General features: G+C 29.2%; 1 protein-coding gene across 7 annotated transcripts in view; it reads right to left on the reverse strand.

Moving 5' to 3' along the window:
* The window catches only part of LOC142332262 (alpha-N-acetylgalactosaminidase-like), an 84,265-nt gene extending 61,905 nt beyond the window's left edge, over positions 1 to 22,360 (reverse strand). For 4 of the 7 annotated variants that reach the window (XR_012758238.1, XR_012758239.1, XM_075378582.1 and 1 more), the window contains exon 1: positions 22,089 to 22,360. The gene's annotated coding sequence lies outside the window, so the exon portion shown is untranslated. Of the gene's footprint in view, positions 1 to 8,019; positions 8,040 to 11,621; positions 11,754 to 22,088 lie in introns of those variants that run through there. The other 3 variants (XM_075378583.1, XM_075378584.1, XM_075378585.1) reach the window with 3 other exon arrangements.
* Between the last annotated feature and the right edge of the window lie 228 nt (positions 22,361 to 22,588).

Below are 22,588 nucleotides of genomic sequence, written 5' to 3' on the forward strand. Positions count from 1 at the left end.
TAATGATAATTTTTCCTATTGAGCTAGAGGAGTATAAAAACATTCACCACAAAATTTGAAAGCAGCAGGACAGTAATAAATATGATAATGATTAAAGATGCTGAGTCCAACAACAAAATATAAAATTAGTAATAAGATAGTAGAACATATATCAGACTTCACCCAGTCTGCAGTTTGACTTTGACAGTTCTAAAGGCCTACTATTATACTGGTCAGTACTAGTTATACTAGTTATAGTTGTAAAAGTTATACAGTACTGGTTATACTAGGTCAGTACTATATACTGATCTATTTATTGAAGATACTCACATCAATTTATTTATCCTAACTACATAAACATTCAAGAGCTTCTGTGATGCTTCTGGTATCATTTTTTAATATTGCTGATTCACTTCTGTTAGGATATTTATCCCAAGAATTTTTTATCCAGCCCAAAACCCGACATGAAACTTCAATGCCTCAGGAGATTCAAATATGCAGATTTTTATCTGGGCTTAAAAGCTAAAAATGCAAATTATGTCAAATAACGATAAGATCATAAATCTATGAAAATAAAAAAGATTTCTGAAAAAAGGATGTGCGATGAGATTTTTATCTTGCTAGCATCTCTCTGATTATCATGTTTAATACTTTGACTGGCAAGAAGATAGAGGAAATTAAAACCCCTTCAGGGGCAACACATAGTTTTATAAAATTTGATGCATTCTTCAACATCTACTAATAAATTATAATAAAACTAATGTATAAAATTAATAATTAGTGTTTTATATAACAGAAATGAAACACATAACACTAGACGGTTTATCCAAATGCAGTTACATGGTTTAACAGATGCCCAGGAAGAAACCTTTTTAGTTTGTACAATAAATATATTTATAATTAGTACTTTATATAATAGAAATGAAACACAATAATTCAGACAATAATTAATTAAATAGATAGAGAAATATATTGATTTTAATGCATAAAAACTAAATAAAAATTTCCAATGAAGACTGACATTTAAAAAAAAATAATTGTATAAATAAAAACTAAAAAAGGGACAAATTTTGAAAAAGCTATATTATATAAGTATAATTTGAAAAAGATACGGCCTTCAAAGAACAAAAAAACAAATATTTTGAAAAACATAAAAGTACAAAAAATGTCAGAATCAAACATTTTTTATGTAACATAAATTAGATTAAGTTCTGTAAAATTATGATTAATACAAACTAAAAATGCATATTTTTAAATCCTGTCAGTTCCTTAAAAATTTGTTTAAAAAATAAAGTAATAATAATAAAAATCAAATATTCTAAAAACTTGGCTAATAAAAAAATGTATATTAGTCATTCATAATGAAAATCACCGAAATAAGTTTTCCCCAACCCGAGGTCCAACGGAATATCACAAATCACACTTCATCTTTAATGGACAGTTTTTTACACACTGCACACCTTCGTAGTTGATTGAAATGCTACAGCTGGTGGTTACTGGATTCTAAACACAAATTTATGTAGACTCATTTTCTAACCAGTGAGCAGCTAGTGTATTGTCATTGAAAGATTGCGTTTTTGCTTTCACTATCTATTATTTTCCTCTGAAGTCTTTGTTTGTATACTGCTGCATGTTTAGTTCTTTGTAAATAATAAAAGTATTTACTACACAGCAGTCAATCAAAAGAAAAACGCCACATCCATCATTTTTTACTCTTCCTATTTATCTTATAATCATTTTTTAATCTATCAGATCTACAAAATTCATATCAGGTCTACAAAATTCATGTTATTATTACAATAGCATAATGCTTGTGGAGCAGAAAATGTTTTCTTAATTTCATCTTTCATTTTTCTGTTTACACTAGCTATATCAGAACAGCGCTCATGATATTGATACCATTTTTGTCCTTCCACCTGTATACTGCTATTCCACTTGGACTTATGCTGAATGAGAACTCTTCCTGATTCACGGTATTATTTTCATGCAGAAGAATCAGCAGACCTTTTCTACTTCAATTTACTGTACAAACAAATATTTGATTAAGGTTTAGTTTTTTATACAGTGAAATCAATAAAAAGAAATTATCCACATAGACAATATGGTTTTTACCTTTTTACGATTCAGTCAGATTCATTATTATCCTTTCCCGTAATCCAGTTTCTACTTTTTTATTTCTACTGTCACCAGTATAAATCTCAAATTTTAAACGCAGACACTACAAATCATCCAAATTTTATAGTTCCATTTAATCAGCTTGTCCTTCAAATACTACTTTAGGGTAGAACACCCTTTTGCCATAGCCTGATCGACTGCAAATTGCTATTAAGGTTTATAACATTTTATAAATGATTCTGACCAGAAATTTATTACAGGCTGCAACTTACAATTTATCATAGTTGGGATGATCTGTACCTTACCGCATTGAATTTTCAATCAAATTTAAATGAGCTAACAAAAAATCAAAGAATTTTACTGTCATTTGCTTTAAAATATAAAGAACATATTCATCATCCAAAGACCATTTTTTAAGACAATTTTTTAATTTCATCACTAACTAAATTTAAATGGTGGTCTAATTTTTTTTGCATTGCATACAGGTTAGTTTCAAATACAATGCGGTTTACGATATCATCATTAAAATACATAGAAAATACTTTGTAAGGAGTTTGATTGTTAATTTCATTTATACAATATGCAATAGCAGAATATTCAGTAAATAGTAGAATCTGTTGCAAAGGGTAGTTATTGCCTAAGTATCATTAGCAATTACTGGCACTTACAGTTCTTGTTCAATATCCCTAATTATATTATTGGTAACATTTAGCAATTCAGGTTCTGGTTCAATTTCTATCAATGACAGGAAACAAATCAAGTCAGTGTTTGTTGCTCATCAACAATATTTGGCAAATTGTGTTCCAGTAAAAGTTCATCGGCAATTGTAAACAAAGCAGAAAGCCTACCTAATATATTGTTGTGATCATCATTGTCTATCTGATTCTGATTCAGCAGAATCAGAATCAGTTGCTACCACAACTTTCACCATCTGATGGAATTTCATCATTCAAGTACCATATAGTTTCATCTTCACTTCTATACCTAGTAGAAATTTTAATAATTATCACCTTTGATGGGTAGCAGTTACAAAGAGCAATTAATCACTAATGATAGGCGATTTATTATTTTTGTAAAATTAATACTGTATTTATTTTCCCACACTTATTCAGCAACTAGAAGTACTTAATACATCAAATTAAATACTGTCATTTACATACAATGTTCATTTTTTTATACATTTCTTTCATATAATATTTATAATTATAATTTTTATTTTTGTGAGATCCTATTTAATTTCAGAGCTTTTAATAGAATTTATAATTTGTGATATTATTAAGTAGGCATGTATCTATAAAATCAGTTATGATGATGTTTTTGTTTAGTGTATTTTAATCCTTTGTTGAATGGCATATTAAATAGTTTTTTGTTACCAATCTCCATTTATTTTAGTCAGTTTTACCTGACAAGATAGCATGGCAGACAGTATTCGGTTATCAAAAGACAGACGTGAAACTTTTTTTTATATCGTTGTAGGAGATATGAGCTTAAGGATATCAAAGTGATGTTCTGTTTTCTTCTCTTTCAAGTTGGCGATTTATGGACTATTTTATTTCAATGATGTCAGAAGAAAACAAAATTCAACTGCTCTTAGATAGCAACCACACTCCCTACTATTGACGAAGAGCCTATGACGGATTACCTTTGTATTCCACACAAGACAAAAGGGTATCTAACTCAAACGCTTTGATTTATTTTGTGCCCGTTATCTCGATTTTTCTCTTGATTTACTGACACCAGAGATTACCCGTTTACGACATGACCTGTTTTAGCGAAAGGAAGAAGAGGTTATTTTAACTAGGCAAAAATTTATACAACTGAAGTCTTAATAACACCTGCTGTTTATGATAAATTTATTAGCTGATCGCCTCCTCTAGCCCAAAAATAGTTTTTTTACTTCTTTGTACGAAGTAAAGGAAGTACTGTGATCGGGAAAAATTTCGATTTCCAGATTTCAGCGGAAATATCCATTTTGACTAGTTTCGGCGTGACGTCTGTAACTTGCATGACTCAAAAACTATTAGCCGTAGGATGCCGAAATTTTTAATTTAGGATTGTTGTAACATCTAGTTGTGCATCTTCCCCTTTGTTTGCAATCGACTGAACCAAAAGTGTCCAAAAAAGCCCAAAATCCCCCAAAAATTGGATTTCGGACTTTTCTTAACTGCAGTAATAAGCCCTTATTGAGAGCTTTTCAACGATATATCATTAGTGGTACTTATTTTCACTGGTTCCAGAGTTATAGCCAAACATAATTTTAATTAATGAAATATTTGGATCTTAGGGGAAGGCACATCGGGTCGAATCAGACTTCATCTCCTTTTTTTAAATTTAAATATATTGATTACTAACCTCTCATTGAAAAAAATTGTAAAATTTCATTTCAATTTTCATTTTCAATTTTTTTTTCATTGTAAAATTCAGTAATAAAAATTAAAAAAAATTAGAAATTTGTAATAAAATAAAATAGTTAAAATTTTTTCATTAAAAATGTGTAAATGTAATTTAATAGGCCTACAAGGAAGTCATTTGTTGTACAAATCAGATATTTATGTACGTTAATGTATATAAACATAAATACCTGATGTGCGAACTCAGGTCGCACCTTACTTAAAAGTACCGGTAATTAAAGCTGCTCCCGTTTAGATTACTTTTTTTTATTTAAACGATTGGCGTACGTTTTAACAAAAATGTTTCAACGTACGAAAATAAAGTTTTCCTATAAAGTTATATTATATTTCGGGTGGGGAATGAGGATTCTATCGGACTGTCGGTAAAACGTTTTTACGGAAATAAATTTCGACAATCATAATTTTCATAGAAACATTTTCGATTTCAATCGGGTTTCTTTCTCCTATATTGTGGGGGAATTTTTTGTGAATCACTCGATGTAGAAGAATTTTAATAAAATATTTCAGTGGAAAAGAATTAAAGCAAATAAAATTTGAAATAATTTTCACAATTCTTTTTTGAATGACTCACGGTTCCTTCCCAGTAATATATAAGATCTGGTATCTGAAGGAACATCAGATAGTAAAGCTAGTTTAAACTATGAAATGATATAACTTACAACTAAAAAAAGCAGGTGTGTCGAAGTTGCAATAGATTAATTAATACATAACAGAAAGTACTTAAAACACTTAAATGATAAAAAACAAATCGGTATTATAATCAATTTTATTAAAAATCAGAGGCAACAAACAAAGAAGTTGATGAAATTTTCAGATTTCATTAACAATTTTACATTTATAGCGACCAATACGTCGAATAGAAAATAATATGGGACTAATTTTATTATTACGGGTGCACATTGATAATTAACTGTTTAAAATTAATCTCTGTCATTTACATTCTATAAACTATTTTACCACTATATTTCAAAATAAATATATACACTACTCTGAATGTTAATTCCAACCTCGTTAATCATATTACAGTTAGGAATTCCTAACAAAAATACTTTAACAAAATTTTCAAATCAGAGATATAATAATATGTCAAGTAGTTTTTGTGTACATAGTTTTAACATAAAATCAGCAAAAAATATATATATAGAATGTAAAACGAGGTTCTCCTGGGACTTTCATAACCTTTTTACATGTGAAAATATTGTAAAAAGTTCATACAAGCAAACGTTCTAAAATGCTTCGTTAGCGAGTTAAGGTTAGCGAGAGATTTCGTTCGGATTTCAGCTACCCTGGTGAAATGAGGTAGTCTTACTGAAAGTTTTAGGACGTTACTTAAGGACAGAATTAGTGATTTCTTACGGTTTGTTGACGATAAAAATCTAATAAAATAGGTTCCAGAACCATATTTGCAATAATTAATGAGAAATCTGGGGTGAAAATCAATAAGTTGGGCAAAAAATCCTCTTCTTTTATGTTTGACGTACAATAAATATGTTAAATGAGCAGTAAACACGTAAAACTTTTAGAGAATTTAATTCTGAACAAAACGGTGTAAGATAAATCGAATAAAATAAAGAAAAGTTAGTAAACTTCGAATTTTATTTAGAAACAGTACACGTGCCTTTTAAGTACCACTTTATAATATGTTCAAAAATGAGCCCGCATTTTCAACACCTTTCTTGGCACGCTTCTGTACTGCTTTTGTTGCTTTTTTCAGATCTTCAGGGCTGTCCTTAAGTTGCTCAACCGCATCCATAATGCGGGCAATTAATTCCTCATGAGAATGTATGTATTGTTTGTTTTTGTATATGAAAATGTTTCATTCATCCTCAGACGCAAAAATCTAAACTTGTTAGATCAGGCGATCTGGTTGATTTTGAATGGGGACCATCACGACCGATTCGTTTCTCAGGGAAATTATGTTTTAAGCGAGTGTAAACGGCACAAGAGAAGCGGGGAGGTGAGCCATCGTGCTGGAAGTATAATTTGCATTTCGGCGCTAGAGGAACATCTTCAAGCAACTGCGGCAATTCTTGAAGAAAATGCAAGTAGACCTCAGCATTTAATCGGTTAGGTAATATGAACGATCCAAACAGCTGATGTGAAGAAGGCTGCATCATACACTGACGCTAAATCAATGTGGAGAACTGCCTTCCACCGGTTCATGAGGTTTTTACTTCAGTTTATGTATACTCACTGTGTAAGTTGCTCATTATTGACTCTATCTCGAGAGAGATTAAACGTACTTGGAGAGTTGTCGATTTGTATTCCACCAGTTGCTGAACTTCAGGCGAAGCGGACCGTCTCCTGGGTGTATATGTTGAACTGGCTGTTTATGATAAGGACAAAACTTGTTTTGTTTAAGTGTCCTCCAAACCATCGAATGCGAAACTCCGATCCGCTTAGAAAGATATCGTGTACTGACGCCTGGACTGCATCAATAATAATTACATCAATAACAGCGTCGTGTTGGAGAGATGGTATGTAGCCGGTACGAAAACTAAATAGTGAACCTGTTTCCCGAAGATTGGGAAAAGTCGCGCTAATTATTTTGGTATCTGGAATCCTGCGATCCGGAAAACGTATTACACATTACTTACACCTAATGCCGTATCGGCGTATTCCTCTGTTGTAAATAAGTACGGCAAACCCATCACGTTTAAACTAAAATTCACAGATTCGTTAACGATAGCACAGTTCCCAGTACCAGATATACTTAATGTACCCTACAGAATAATTTAAACACTGATACAGTATTGCGCCTTGCTGATCGGCTGTTGTTATTTTACTGCCAATATTGAAATAATAATTTTTCAAATAATTTATTGTATTTGTGTTACTAATAAAAATATTATTATCTAAGTAATTTTTATTTTACGAGTGTGTAATTTCCAGTTAAAAAAAAAAATGATAACCAACTTTTAACAGTAAATTTTGTTTTTACAAATTTTTCACCAAGAATTTGTTTTTTTTTTACATTAAATAAGTATTTTTCTGACAAATGTGGTAACGTACTGTTTCTAAATAAAATAAAAATTTCTCTAACTTTTCTTTGTTTTATTCAGCTTATCAATTTTGTCTAGAATTAAATTTTCTACAAGTTTTGATTAAGAGTTTTACGTGTTTATTACCAATTTAACAAAGTTATTGTACGTAAAACGTAAAAACACGGTTTTTTACCCCAATTTATTGGTTTCCACCCCAGATTTCTAATAACTACGGTAGATACGGTTCTGGGACCTATTTTATTCGATTTTTCAGGTCTAAAACCAAACAAATCACTAATTCTGCTCCTTAACTAACGTCGTAAAAATTTCAGTATGATCTCATTTTACCGGTTTTGCTGAAATACGAGCGAAATTTTTCACCAGCCGTAACTCACGAACAAAGAATTTTAGGACGTATGTTTATATGAATTTTTTCCATTATTTTCACGAGTATAATAAGTTATGAAAGTTCCGGAAGAACCTGTACATGCGCACTCACACTAGTGAAAAAGAAAATTTTTTTAACAAACCAAAACAGCACTTTCAATTATTAAACGAAATGTAAAATATAAAACTGGCTTTATTTACTTTCAACAGAATAGCAAAAACTAAATATTTGTTATCATTAAATAATTTTATAATGTACTAAAAGTTTTTGTTGGTTAAAAACTCCAGTATATATTTAAATACTGTATTCAAGGTCATCAATACACATACTGAACTACGTTTATCTTAAAGCGAGACAAATTCTGATTGCATTCATTGTGATTATTTCTTACGTATTTGTGGAAACAATATAATTTTATGTTGTATTTTTTATACAACTAACAAGCAACAAAGGATATTGTTATTATCAATACAATAGATAAAGACACAAAGTGAAAATAAATAATATTTATAATTAATACAAAGAAAGGGCTATTAAAGTTACAATTTAAAATTCACAAGAATCATTAACAGAAAAATAATAATTTGCAAGATGTCCATTCGATTGTTAAACAATCATCGGCAAACATGGGGGATTTAAAACGGCTAATAAATACGAAATAAAAACCTGAAAAACGATAATAAAAAATATTATAACAATTAATAAATGAATAACCGACACAAAACATTACAAATTACTGTAATGTGTCTAACCGCCTTTATAAAATATAGTCAAAAATTATACAGTTTTGTTTTAGACAATTAAAGTCAAAAAACGAAAGTTGACTAAAAGCAGCCTAAACCACTCGGTCTTTTTCATTTCTCTTCTCTCCCACAGTTTGCAAGTTTTTTTTTACCTGGAAATAACTCAAAATAGCAGGAAATATTGATATTAACAATAACCAGGCGGGAGAAATAACCTAATATAACCATTTATATTTATTTATTTTATAAATATAACCTAAGCAAACTTAACCTTAACAGTAATGTTTTCAGTGAGTATTGCATTTAATTATTTAAATACTCAAAACATTACTTTAATTAGTCGAGGTTAGAGAGCGTAGTTTAAGTTTGGTTAGATTATATTTATAATAAGAAATAATGCTTATATTTTTAATACGTAAAATATGTTAATATGGAGAATGTTTAAAGTGACCGGTATAAAACAGCATATTATTGTGTTATCGAGATAGTGTATTTCTCCAACCTGGTTATTGTTAATATCAATATTTCCTGCTATTTTGAGTTATTTCTAGGTGAGAAACTTGCAAACGTTTGGGGGGGGAAGACATGAAAAAGCCCCCCCCCCCCCATGACCCCGTTGTACTGATCGGTACGAGTTTAGTGAATCGGATGATAATTTCTTTGACCGTTGCCTTTTATGCGTGATGTAAAATGAAAGTCCTTGCATAAACGACAATGATCACTAGAACCTACAGAACGGTCCAATAGGATTAACTGGCCGCTGTGTAAGTGAATAGAATAGAAGAGAAGAAACAAGAAACCTAGAAAAGAAAAGAAGAAAGTAGTAATCAATAAGCACACGATGTTAAAGACCAAAAGAACCTATCTTAACAGTTTCCTTTATTCCTAACCGATCAGACCCAAAAATCAGATGATAACCTTATAAATTTCTAGTTGTAAAGAAAACACATAAAGTTTCTTTTTCTAAAAAGAAGTAGGAACTCGTCAAGTGCAAGCCTGCAAGGCTACTTTTGGTACTAGTATCAAAATGGCTTTAGGAGAATGGACTGAAAGGGAACTGAGCCAGGAAAATAATGCTCTCCTTGGACACTATTCTTCTTGCTTTCAAAAATAGTTTTAATCTAGTTTTGGAACACAGTCCTATTTTCCATTCACTCAGTGATGACGAATACCCACAATTTTAAATCTACAACTACCATTTTTTTAAGAATTAATCCACTGCAAGGGACTAAAGGCTATGCAATGTACAGGAGAATAACACATCCCCATCACATTTGAATTTTCTCCCTTCTGATCGGGGCAGAGCACCTTCACCAAGAGACTCAGACAGCAGCCTGAATGAAGAAATGGTTCAGACTCTTCACAACATAGCTTCTGACATCTGCAACAACTTGCCATTTTCTAAAGGGCATCAGTGGCTCTTTTCATAACTATTTTTAATTAAAGTTGACAAATTTGTTATGCTTCTGACTCCTCCTATTTGGTAGCAAGCCAAAAACATTCCTAAAAGAACTGATGGTCCAGCCATCTCTTTTGAAGTTAGGACCAAACGCTTCCTTTCAGGCCCAAGTCTCAACCTATTACAATGGATGGCAAATAGCTGGCCTAAGCCACCACTGCTGATCTATCAGGATGCCGACTTAAACAGACCTTTTCAGACATCAATATTCCAACATGACTATTATCATTTTCCATTTGCGTTTTCTTAATTATGCATTTATTTTATATTATTGTAACAAAGTAGTTAATTTGAAAATGTTATCATTACAAATAATATTTAAAGTAAACCTATCAAAAAAAAAACCTTAGGAAGAATTTGTACTTATATAAAAGAGTCTTTAAATAGATCACAGTATTTAAAACAAAAGTTATAAAAATTTTGCTGAAGGTCTGAACATTCTATCGTATTAAATCAATTTTCTTCAGAGACTACAATCAGGATTAGCAATCATTACGGAAATGGTGTTTTGAAGGATCTTTGTCATTTGTAGCGTTTGAGGAATGTATGTAAGAATTAAATTATATTTTTTCGTTTAAACTGTTATATTTACAAATCTGTACATTCTGAATTCCCAAGTGTAACTAATTTTCACCTGTTGTAATTGTATAAGATTTTCATATTGTTGTTTGCATACTGTGACTTCTTTCACTGCAGTAGTTCACAAAGGTTTAATCGATGATGAAGTGAAATTCTTTTATATGTTCTTTATTCACTGGTCTAAATAGTCGAGTCCTGTTTACATCAAACTACATATAACTTGTTACAATAAGTGATGCAGTTTGTATTCTGCAAATAAATTAAATTTTTCTAATGTCATGTAAGTTTTTATCTGACAATATGTATTTATTTTATTAATGCTTCTGAATTCATTTGTGTAAGCTACGTTTTTAGATTTTTGAAGAATTTCTAAAAACATCAGAAGTTTATATGTACATAGATATCAGCCTCTGTAAAAATAACTTTTGCAATATTTTTTTAAGGGTAATTAGCAATTAGCATTATTTAAGAGGGCAAACATTTTTTCAGTACCATTCACTGAACTTAGTTTAAACTTGTATCATAAAAACTTTGTATTTATTATTAAATTTGGTCTGATTTGTCATTTAAAAAGTTTTAACTAATATGAAAATTTCACAAAAACAATAAAGGCAAAAACTAAATGCAACTGAATAACTACAAAGGTACAAACATGCAAAACACACAAAATAACATTATTATGAAGACTGACATTCTAAACAAGAATAAATAAAATAGTTAATTCAAAATATTTGATCCTAAAGAACTAGTCAGTAATAAATACTGCTTTTACACATTTCATTTTATTCTCTATTTTCACAATATATAACTATACAGCAGTATTTATTTAAAAACAAAATGTTGCAGTTCCCTCAAATGTTAGTAAACAATCACAGTCAAGATCAGTGAGATTATGAAAAACTATACATATACAACTTCTTTCTTTTTTTCTTAAATAAACTCAAATAAAAAAGTACTCATCACCTGTCATGAAGTTTTGCTTCAGCATAGAACACTGAACTATATAGTTTGTTACAATTAAGCAGTAAATAAATTTTAAAACACTTGACATTTTTAAATAAATAATGTTATTTATACTACTTGACATATTTTTATTTTTTTACATCCAATAAATTGGTAAAAAAAATAAATTGCTAAATATTGCAATATATACCATACTAAATGACAGTTATTTATCATATTATATATGATAAAAACATAAATATTATCTCCTTTATGTCGAGTACATGTCATCTAATAATAAAATTATAGTAAAATATATTATTTAAAATATTTTTATCTCAACTTGGCAATTTATTTATTTATTAACAAATTAATTAATTTGTGTCATATTAATACATTTTTTAATGGATAAAAGTATTTCTGTTTTGTTATTTATAAACAAATCAAAAAAATCATTTTAATGATGTATTTTTTTTTTATGTAACTTAAGTAAATTTTTCATTGAGATAGATAAAACTGAAATTTATAGAAAAATATGTTACTTAAATGATTATATTTCCATTAAACAACAAAATTGGAAAAAAGTATATGATGCACGATATAATTTTTACTATCATGGCTGTAGAGCTATGCTGCAAGAAATAAAGTATGGTAATCTGTCAAACAGAGGGGTATGGGGTTTTTGCATTTCTTGATATTTCATGATCCAGGAACCCCAAAAACATAAAAAGAGGGAGGTAATGTTCATACATACGTGTGTTTGAAATTTAATAACTTTTGACTGAATAAACTGATTTTTTTTGTACAGAAACTTGTGTATATGGGACAATTTGTTGGTAAATCTTTGGAGTCAACATCTCTAAGGGATGGGGGAGGGATATTTGGAGGGTCAATCTTCTCAAAATTTTACTAACATAACCTCACTTATCTTAAGCTCAGTACATGAGTGCATGCTTATCTTAAATTTTAATAAATATTTTGCCCTAAATTTTCCACTCCTTGAAAATCGAAAAAAGCTATCTTTTTATTTGTTTCATATTTTTTAATAAGAAATTATTCACAGTAAGTTTTGCATAACAGTACTCTGAATATCATATGGATTCCGGCTAAGTAAAAAAAAACTATAAAAAAAGAACCACTAACGGAACTTTTTCTACAGAAAAAGAAATGAATTACTTATATCGGTTCTGTCATGAATATGGATCAAAATGAGATGTGAAATGAGGCTTGAATTGTCAAGAACACAGAGAGAGAGAGGAAGAGGGAGAGAGATAGTAAGAGAGAGAAAGAGTGTGAGAGGGAGTCATTTTAATCTTTTATCAGTGCTTCCTGTTTATGAGTCTTCTCTAAATACTACACATTTTCAACACAATGCAAAAATGCTGTAATTATTTTTTTCTCAAAGTAAAAGCCTATTTTTTAAATTTGTTGCGTAAATAAAATTTTAATTATAAAAAATGTTTTCCTCTAATTTTTACTCGCTTAATTGATAAAATGCAATGATGGAAAATTATTAATTGTTAAAACAATGATAACCCCCTTGAATTGCATTATTTTTAATATTTTCAAGATACCTTAATTCAAAACTATCAAAATCTAGGTAATAAAATTTTCCATGTACATATTCGTAGCACCATCTGTTTAGTGTTTTATATTGAGAATGCTTATCATACAATCATTAGGTTTTACGGGGTAGCTGTGTGCAAGGAGCATAAAGAGGTATTTAATGTAATACAAATTTTTTTTATGCATATCAAGTGTGTTATTCTTAAACAAATCGGCTGTTTCAAGAACTCTTTTTTTATATTGTTTATGCATCTGGTGATTTTGTTGTTAAAAAAACAAATAAAACATTTTTTTTTAACAATAAGTTGACTTCATAGAATATAAGAAGTCAAACATATATATGAAGAATATGTGAATATATCTATATATGACTTCATATATACATATTTTCATTTCTTTTACAGACATTTCTGGTAATATTAGATTTTTGTATCGTAATATATATTTATAACCTGATATAATTGTGATATTATAAAAAAAAATTTTTATGAAAAAATTAAAAGAAAATTAAAGATAAAAAATAATGTTTATCCCAACATTTCAAGTTTACTTGCATTCAATAGCGGTTTCTTTGTCATCTTTCTTCATTCGTTTTTTTCTTTCATTGAGACAAATGTTTTCACCTTTTGAAATATTTGAGAAAGTTTTTTTGCAAATGGGTAATTTTAATCTTATTACTGTGAGGGGTACCGAAGAAGTGAAATCGGAAGGTAAAAGGGGCAATCATGATTACTATATAACCTATGACGCTTGATGCTTGGAATGAGTAAGTTTTAAAACAATCAGGAATTTTTTTCATTTCTCTTCACTAGTTATTTAAATTATGTCACAAAAATAAACAAATTTTGTGTCTTTATTCAATAGTACATTATCACTTTTTAAATTTTTTTTCTTATACATGTTAAATTTTATTTTACTTTTATTTTTGTAATTTTTAAGTTAAGATTATTATTAGCTATTTCATTTATATTTGTAAATTTTAAATTTATGAAAATATATACATAAAAATAAGTAAATATAACTCAAATATAACTTAAGTAAATAAATAAGAAGACAAGTAGTCGATAATTTATTAATGTATTTCTTTTGCCGCTGCATGTAATTGAGTGGATATGACTGACTAAGCTTGAATCGAGTATGGATCCACCACATTCACATAAGTATCTAAACTACTATATACACCTCATATTATAAAATTAAATATTTCAAGGATAGACTTCCATCTCAATAGTCAGCTAGGTTGCAACTTCCATTTCTTCATAGCTGCATCATCGCTTCCAAAAAGTACCTGTACAACGTTATCTTGTCATACATGAATTAGGAAAGTAAGGCAGTAAGGAAAGAAAAAAAATAATTTTCAATTTTATATAACAGGAATGGATTAAAATATAATTTTTATACAAATGCTAGAGAAGTTCAACAGAAATGTTGCTCATTTTAAAATTACTTTTACGTTAAAGGGTAAACAAAGGCCTGCAAGCGTTTCATCTGTTTATAATCCTGAACAAAAGTTTTTAGCTGTAACATAAATCTTTAACCATTACAGGCAAAACCTTTTAAACTATTCATTTGAGCAAGCGGTTAGAAGTAACACCAAACAGATGTTTGTTAAAACAATTTTTGTATGGCAAAACTCGATCTTGGTTCAGTTCAAACACATTTAAAATTCATAATATTTTTCTTAATTTAAAAATTTTTGTTTTTAAAAAAATATAATAATTTAAAAAATTTCAAATTTTTCTAAATATAATTTTACTTTTAAGTAATTTTAATCATTATTAACGGTAACGCTTAACATAAACAACTTCATTTAGGATCACTTTAATTTATTAGTTCATCACTTGAAACACTACTACATGTACCTATTTCAACTGACAATTTTAATGTGATATTCATCTTGTAAATTTTGAGTGAGAAACATAAGCATATGTAAACTTACCTATCTGTGTAGATTTGAAACGTTTTTTCTAGTTCTCATAAAAAATGTTGCTAAGAAAATAAAATATATTCTCAGTTACTTTCCCTTCTATTGACAACAATTCCAGCTGTTTTATTTTATACCAAAATTGTTAATATAAATACAGAAAGTACAATAACATATGAAGGATACGGATAATAGTATAAAGAAAATATACTCATACTTATATATAAATACTTAAACAATTACTTAAATTATAAATAACACAATTATATAATTTATTGGCACTGACTGGCATAAAGACAAAAAACCCTCTTTTACCAGTGAGAGTCAATTATTATATTTTTTTGCAATTTATTTTATTATTTATTTATAATAGTAGAAACTTCCAAGAACTTACAATTCTAAGCCTTGAAGTATGAAATTTATATAGAGTATTAGATAGTAATTAAAACTCATTACACTAATTAAAAGATCGGATACATCTATAGAAAAATGTCAGTACAACATTGAATATTGGTAACTTAAATGGCCATCCATAATAACAAATGTAAACAATTCTGAATGGTTATTATTAGATTAATAACTATAAACCATTAAAATATAATAATAACAATAATAAAATATAATTATAATAACTATAAATACATTATATACTATAAATATAAGCCATTAAGGAGAAATAATGCTAGCTATCCAGGTTAACAACATTAAAGTTATGATTTAATGATAATCAATAAGTAGCATAATTAGACTGTAGTATATTAAATAGGGAGTTTTAAGCTAAGTTATTAATTTAAAAAAATAAATTTTTAATTATCCATTTTCTCTGACCCATATTAAGATAAAATTCTTTATCACTTTTCTCCTGAATAAGGTGGCAAGGGGTCATCATATCACTAAGCTCAGAGCTAATATACATTATCTGCTTGCGTACTGGTTATATTGGAAAATTCAATCTTATACAACTTCAGGCCGCTATTTCTAAAGTTAAATAGATCATTCTGGGTCTCCACCTCAAAACTTCCTATATCTATAAATACATCTTAATCAATCTTTAATGTAAAGCTGTCTGATAATCATCATATTGAAATTTCTAAAAAAAAAAATATTTGCACTACGGTTTAATCTGGGTTTATTTAAAATTGTTTTTATAATTCTTTTTTGGACAGTAAAAAAGTTACCGATATGCTGATTGTTAAGTTCCGCCGTACTGTAATATTGAATTTACAAATACATAATAAAAAATTTTAGTTCATCGATATGGAGGATGGATACTTTTGGCCTTGTAGAATGAGTATGAGAATTTTTTTTACTTTTTGCAAATAAAACTTATATGAGGTTTCCGCTAAACATTTGGATCTAACACTACCCCTACATACTTCATATCGGTTGTTTTATCAATTTACGGACATGTACCGACCATTATTAAATAATGGTAAGTTACAGTTTGAGTGGAGTTTTTTAAATCTAGATCGATAGGTGGTTGAACGAGTATGCCAGGAGAGAACGCATATATTTAGTCTTGGAAACAATCAATCTCAATAAATTATTATCTTAATGATTAATATATTGTTCTCTGCTCGACAGTAAACTGCAGGCAAAGAAACATCATTGCAAATTAATACTGTATCATCGGCAAAAGAAACAATTTTGCAATATTTTAGTTTTAGTTTTAATATATAGTAAGAATAAAATTGGGGACAGAAAAGTTCCTTGTGGGTAACTTAATATTATTTCACTGATGATTTGTTTGATCACATTCATCAATTATTGTTTAATTTCAATCACTTTTTAACAAATGCTTTCAACCCCTGATTCCATATCTTTCTAATTTAGTTAGCGAATTATGGTTCCCAAACAGTGTCAAATCCCTCGTTAAATCTAAAAAAATAATCAGGCACTTTTTCTTTCACTAAAACTGTGCAAGATTTCATTTAAGAAATAAATTAGGGCATCTTCAATACTTTTATTGTTCTGGAATCCGAACTGATTTTCTGCAATATTATTTTTAAGAATAAAACTCATAAGCATAGTTTTAATTAACTTTTCCACAATCTTTGCGACACTACTAATTAGATTGATCGGCTTATAATTCATAGGTAGTTTAGGGTCATTGAACTTAAAAATCGACTTAATTCTAGCACGTTTAAATTTAGTCGGGAATATACCAGTCATAAAAATTTTATTAATAAATAATGATAGGGGGAATTTAAATATGGGAAGAAATACATTTAATGGTAACAGCCATCTAATGAGCAGATCTAATCAAATAATGAGTAGGCAGAAGTAGGTTTTATAATGAACAAGAAGGTAGGGAAAAGAGCAGAGTATTTCAAAATGCACAGCGATAGAATCATTGTAATAAGGATAAAATCAAAACCTAAACCGACGATTATTAATGTCTATATGCTTACAAGCACCCATGATTATGATGATGAGGTAGTGTATGCGCAAAGAAATTGACGAAGCAATTAAACACGTAAAAGGGGATGAAAATTTAATAATAGTTGGAGATTGGAATGCAAGCAAAGACAAGGAAGGAAATATAGTGGGTGAATACGAGCTGGGCAAAAGGAATGAAAGAGGAGACTGACTTTATAGAGTTTTGCACAAACTATAATTTAGTAATTGCCAACACCCAGTTTAAAAATAATAATAGAAGAATATACACATGAAAAAAGTGAGATGAGACTGCAAGGTATCAAATAGATTATATCATGGTTTACAAAGATTTAGAAATCAATTCATCGACTGCAAAGCTTACCCTGGAGCAGACATTCACAACGACCATAATTTAGAGATAATGAAATGTAGATTGGGGTTTAAAATCCTGAAGAAAAGGTGTCAGATGAATCGGTGGAATTTAGAGAAGCCTGAGGAAGAGGAGGTAAAGAAGATTTTTGAGCAGGACATCGCAAGAGGTCTGAATAAAAAAGATAAGCTAGAAAATTTAGAAGAATGGAAGAATGTTAAAAAGGAAATTATTAATCAGCACAAGCGAACTTAGGCGGAACAAAGAAACTGGTAGAAAACCTTGGATTTCAGAGGATATATTGCAGCTGATAGATGAACGTAGAAAATATAAGAATGCTAGTGATGAAGAAAGTAAAAGGAACTATCGGGAATTAAGAAATGCTATAAACAGGAAGTGCAAACTGGCGAAAGAAGAGTGGATTAAAGAAAAGTGTTCAGAAGTGGAAAGAGAAATGAACATTGGTAAAATAGACGGAGCATACAGGAAAGTTAGGGAAAATTTTGGGGTACTTAAATTAAAATCTAATAATGTGTTAAACAAGGATCGTACACCGATATATAATACGAAAGGCAAAGTAGATAGGTGGGTGGAATATATTGAAGAGTTATACGGAAGAAATGAAATAGAAAATAGTGTGATAGAGGAAGTTGAGGAGGATGAAATGGGAGAAACAATACTGAGATCTGAATTTAAGAGAGCATTAAAAGATTTAAATGGCTGAAAGGCTCCTGGAATAGACGGAATACCTGTAGAATTACTGCGCAGTGCAGGTGAGGAAGCGATTGATAGATTATACAAACTGGTGTGTAATATTTATGAAAAAAGGGAATTTCCGTCAGACTTCAAAAAAAGTGTTATAGTCATGATACCAAAGAAAGCAGGGGCAGATAAATGTGAAGAATACAGAACAATTAGTTTAACTAGTCATGCATCAAAAATCTTAACTAGAATTCTATACAGAAGAATTGAGAGGAGAGTGGAAGAAGTGTTAGGAGAAGACAAATTTAGTTTCAGGAAAAGTATAGGGGCAAGAGGAGCAAGGAGCAATCTTAGGGCTCAGATTAATAGTAGAAGGAAGATTAAAGAAAAACAATCCAACATATTTGGCATTTATAGATCTAGAAAAGGCATTCGATAATGTAGACTGAAATAAAATGTTCAGCATTTAAAAAAATTAGGGTTCAAATACAGAGATAGAAGAACAATTGTTAACATTTACAGGAACCAAACAGCAGCAATAATTGAAGAACATAAGAAAGAAGCTATAATAAAAAAGGGAGCCTGACAAGGATCCCAGTTACTTTTTAATCTTTACATAGAACTAGCAGTTATGTGTTGCAGAACAATTTAGATCCAGAGTAACAATGCAAGGTGAAAAGATAAAGATGCTATGATTTGCTATTGATATGGTAATTCTTACTGAGTAAAAAAGATTTAGAAGGAACAATGAACGGCATGAATGAAGTCCTGTGGAAAACTACTGCATGAAAATAAACAAGAACAAAACGAAAATAATGAAATGTAGTAGAAATAATGAAGATGAATCACTGAATGTAAAAATAGGAAGAGAAAATATTATGTAGGTAAAAGAATTTTGTTATTTGGGAAGTACAATTACTAAAAATGAACGAAGCAGGAGCAATATAAAATCCCGAATAGTACAGGTGAAACGAGCTTTCAGTCAGAAATATAATTTTTTTACATGAAAAATTAATTTAAACATCAGGAAAAGATTTTTAAAAGTATATGTTTGGAGCATAGCTTTATATGAAAGTGAAACTTGGACAATCAGAGTATCTGAGAAGAAAATATTAAGAAGCTTTCAAAATGTGGTGCTACAGGAGAATGTTAAAAATCAGATGGGTGGATAAAGTGACAAATGAAGAGGTGTTGCAGCAAACTGATGAAGAAAGAAACATTTGGAAAAATATAGTTAAAAGAAGAGACAAATTATAGGCCACATATTAAGGCATCCTGGAATAGTCGCTTTAATATTGGAGGGACAGGTAGAAGGAAAAGGAAAAAATTGTGCAGGCAGGCTACGTTTGGATTATGTAAAACAAATTGTTAGGGATGTAGGATGTAGGGGGTATACTGAAATGAAATGACTAACACTAGATAGGGAATCTTGGAGAGGTGCATCAAACCAGTCAAATGACTGAAGACAAAAAAAAATATTTTTTTTTAACTTTAATTTAAATATATTGATTTATTAACTTCTCATTATTAATTTTTTTACGATGAATAAAAAAAAAAAAAAAAATAGAAAAAATATCAGAGAATTTAGTAATGAAATAAATTTAATGTACTTTTCATTTAAAAAAACGTGTATATGTAATTTAAGAGGTATGCAAGGAAGTCATGTCGTGACAACACCAGATTTTTTTGTAATAGCTTCATGAGCTGATGCTGGATTAAGGAACAGTGACTGATCCCATAATGTAATCCAGAACCATCTCCCTAAACCGATTTTGTCATCCAAACTCAGTGAAGGTATGTCATGGACATGACTTTTACCTGTATCAGTAAGAAATTGATTTAGTGTATTTATATTTATTCTAACATTACCATTCACAATATTTTTATTAATAATTTCTTTCATTATTTACCAATTTTATAGTTATTGTTTTTGTAGTCATTAAGTTTAGTACGATAATAATTTTATTTAGAGACAGAAATTAATTTTTTCGGAAACTTATTGTAATTGTTATATTTATTTCGTAGTTGTATATTAAGTGGTTGTGTTTTTAAATGGTCATGTTAATGGAGCGGATAATACCAATGGTGATCTAAGGTTTTAATTTTATTTTTTTTATGTGGGATGTGTGATGTAATACTCACAGTAATAATATGGTAAAAAACTATTCAAACAGGAGTCAGTTAATTTATCTACATCATAGCTATCATTATTATATATAAAATTCCAGTTCTCTTGGAAAATAGATTTTAGTAAGATGTCAATTAATTTTGAATATAGTAGCATTGTTTTTTCCAATCAAACCAGTATTATATTTGGCATCTAAAAGTATATGAAAGGAAACTATATGAAAGGATCAGTAATATTAGTTCCTAACACATTGCTAAACAGTTTTTAAATTTATTGTTAGTGTTCTTAAAGAATACATGAACTAGATATGAACATGAAGTTGTAGTATATCTTGTAATTACATTTAAATGCTTTATTCTCTATGCACTATTATTGTGACAGTATTGTACCATGCAACTTAACAACAGTGATCAAGGTTGTTGATAACAAAAATAAAGGAGCTTTTTTCTTTTAAATTTGCTTTACTTGTGTCACGAGTAAAAAATTTTTTAACTATTACGTGAAAGACAGTTCTTCAATATTTACAAATATTTGTAAAAAGAATTGCAGTAACAATTATCCAAAATGTATTCAGGAAATAAATTATTCAAAAAACAAAAATAATCTGTCATAGTAAGTTTACTGCATTGGTGTTTTTTAACCGATAAAATCCCAATTATTAGTAAATATAAATAACTTATGAAAAAAATATGTTACCGAGGCCCACCATTTTCTAGAAAAGATTGTCTGAATGATACAAATTTTCAGTTCATTCTTATTCTCTATTTGTAATGGACTTTATTCTATAACATAATATCCTGGATACATATCCCGTTTTATTTGTTAAGGTAAAAGCTACTTATTTGAAAGCAACTTGAATGCACTTGGATTCAGACAGTTACTGAGTTGATGTTTTGTTTGATCTACACAATATCTAATGAGTTCTAACAGAAAATGTAAACAGTATTGAAGCGAAGCATCATGAGTTCCTATAATAAAGCCAATTCACCGATTACCTTAAAACTGTTATCAATCAATAACGCAAATCATTGACTATATGAGAATATATATAATTTAAAATAAAATTCCTCAGTTAGGTAAAATTTAAAAATGTATCATTCAGTGTAGCCAAAGTTAAGGAGGATCAATATAATTAGTAGGCTTATTTATAATACAATATAAACCACTCATAAATACAATACACACACTCACATATCACAGCTAGCACGTACATGGAAATCAGAACATAAATACAAAAAATTATTTTAACAGTAAAGACACAGGAAACGGTCACAATTATACAATCTCTAAATGTTTCAAAATAGAACAGTTTCATAGGGATAACACGGATATTTTATTTAGAATCAACACAAAATAATACGAACTAGCGATAAAATAAAAACTATCATTTAATTAGAAAAAAGTAAAATGCTTACTTACAATATTTTCATAAACAATTAATTTGCATATTTTTTTCATAATGGTCAAATTTTTTGCAGTAATTAAAGACTGCTGCCATGTCATCCTTAAAATAAAAATAATCAATAAATTTACGAACGGTGGAGAAAAGATACTAACCCGGCAGCAGTTCTACATAGTTTTTCGTAATACGCAAAATGTTAATTTGCAGTGACAACTTTACATTACCCTCTCAAAAAAAAACCCAGTCCACACGCTACTGACAAATCTTGAAAAACAGATTCAATCTACGATCATATGACTTCTTACCAACTGTTCAGAAACTGACAAGGTCGGCAATATTTTACTATTATTAATTTATTTTGAAATAAGTAAATTATGTCAACAAAAATCAACTTAAGCGCTACTACATATGATCACGTGACTCGACTGTTTATTATTTTTTTAAATTTGTTGCAGTTAGTTAATCACGATTTCATAAAAAGGAAAAAAGTTTGAATGGATTTGCAATATCTTGCTTA

This window comes from Lycorma delicatula, chromosome 11 (genome assembly GCF_047948215.1).
Source record: "Lycorma delicatula isolate Av1 chromosome 11, ASM4794821v1, whole genome shotgun sequence".
NCBI lineage: Eukaryota > Metazoa > Arthropoda > Insecta > Hemiptera > Fulgoridae > Lycorma > Lycorma delicatula.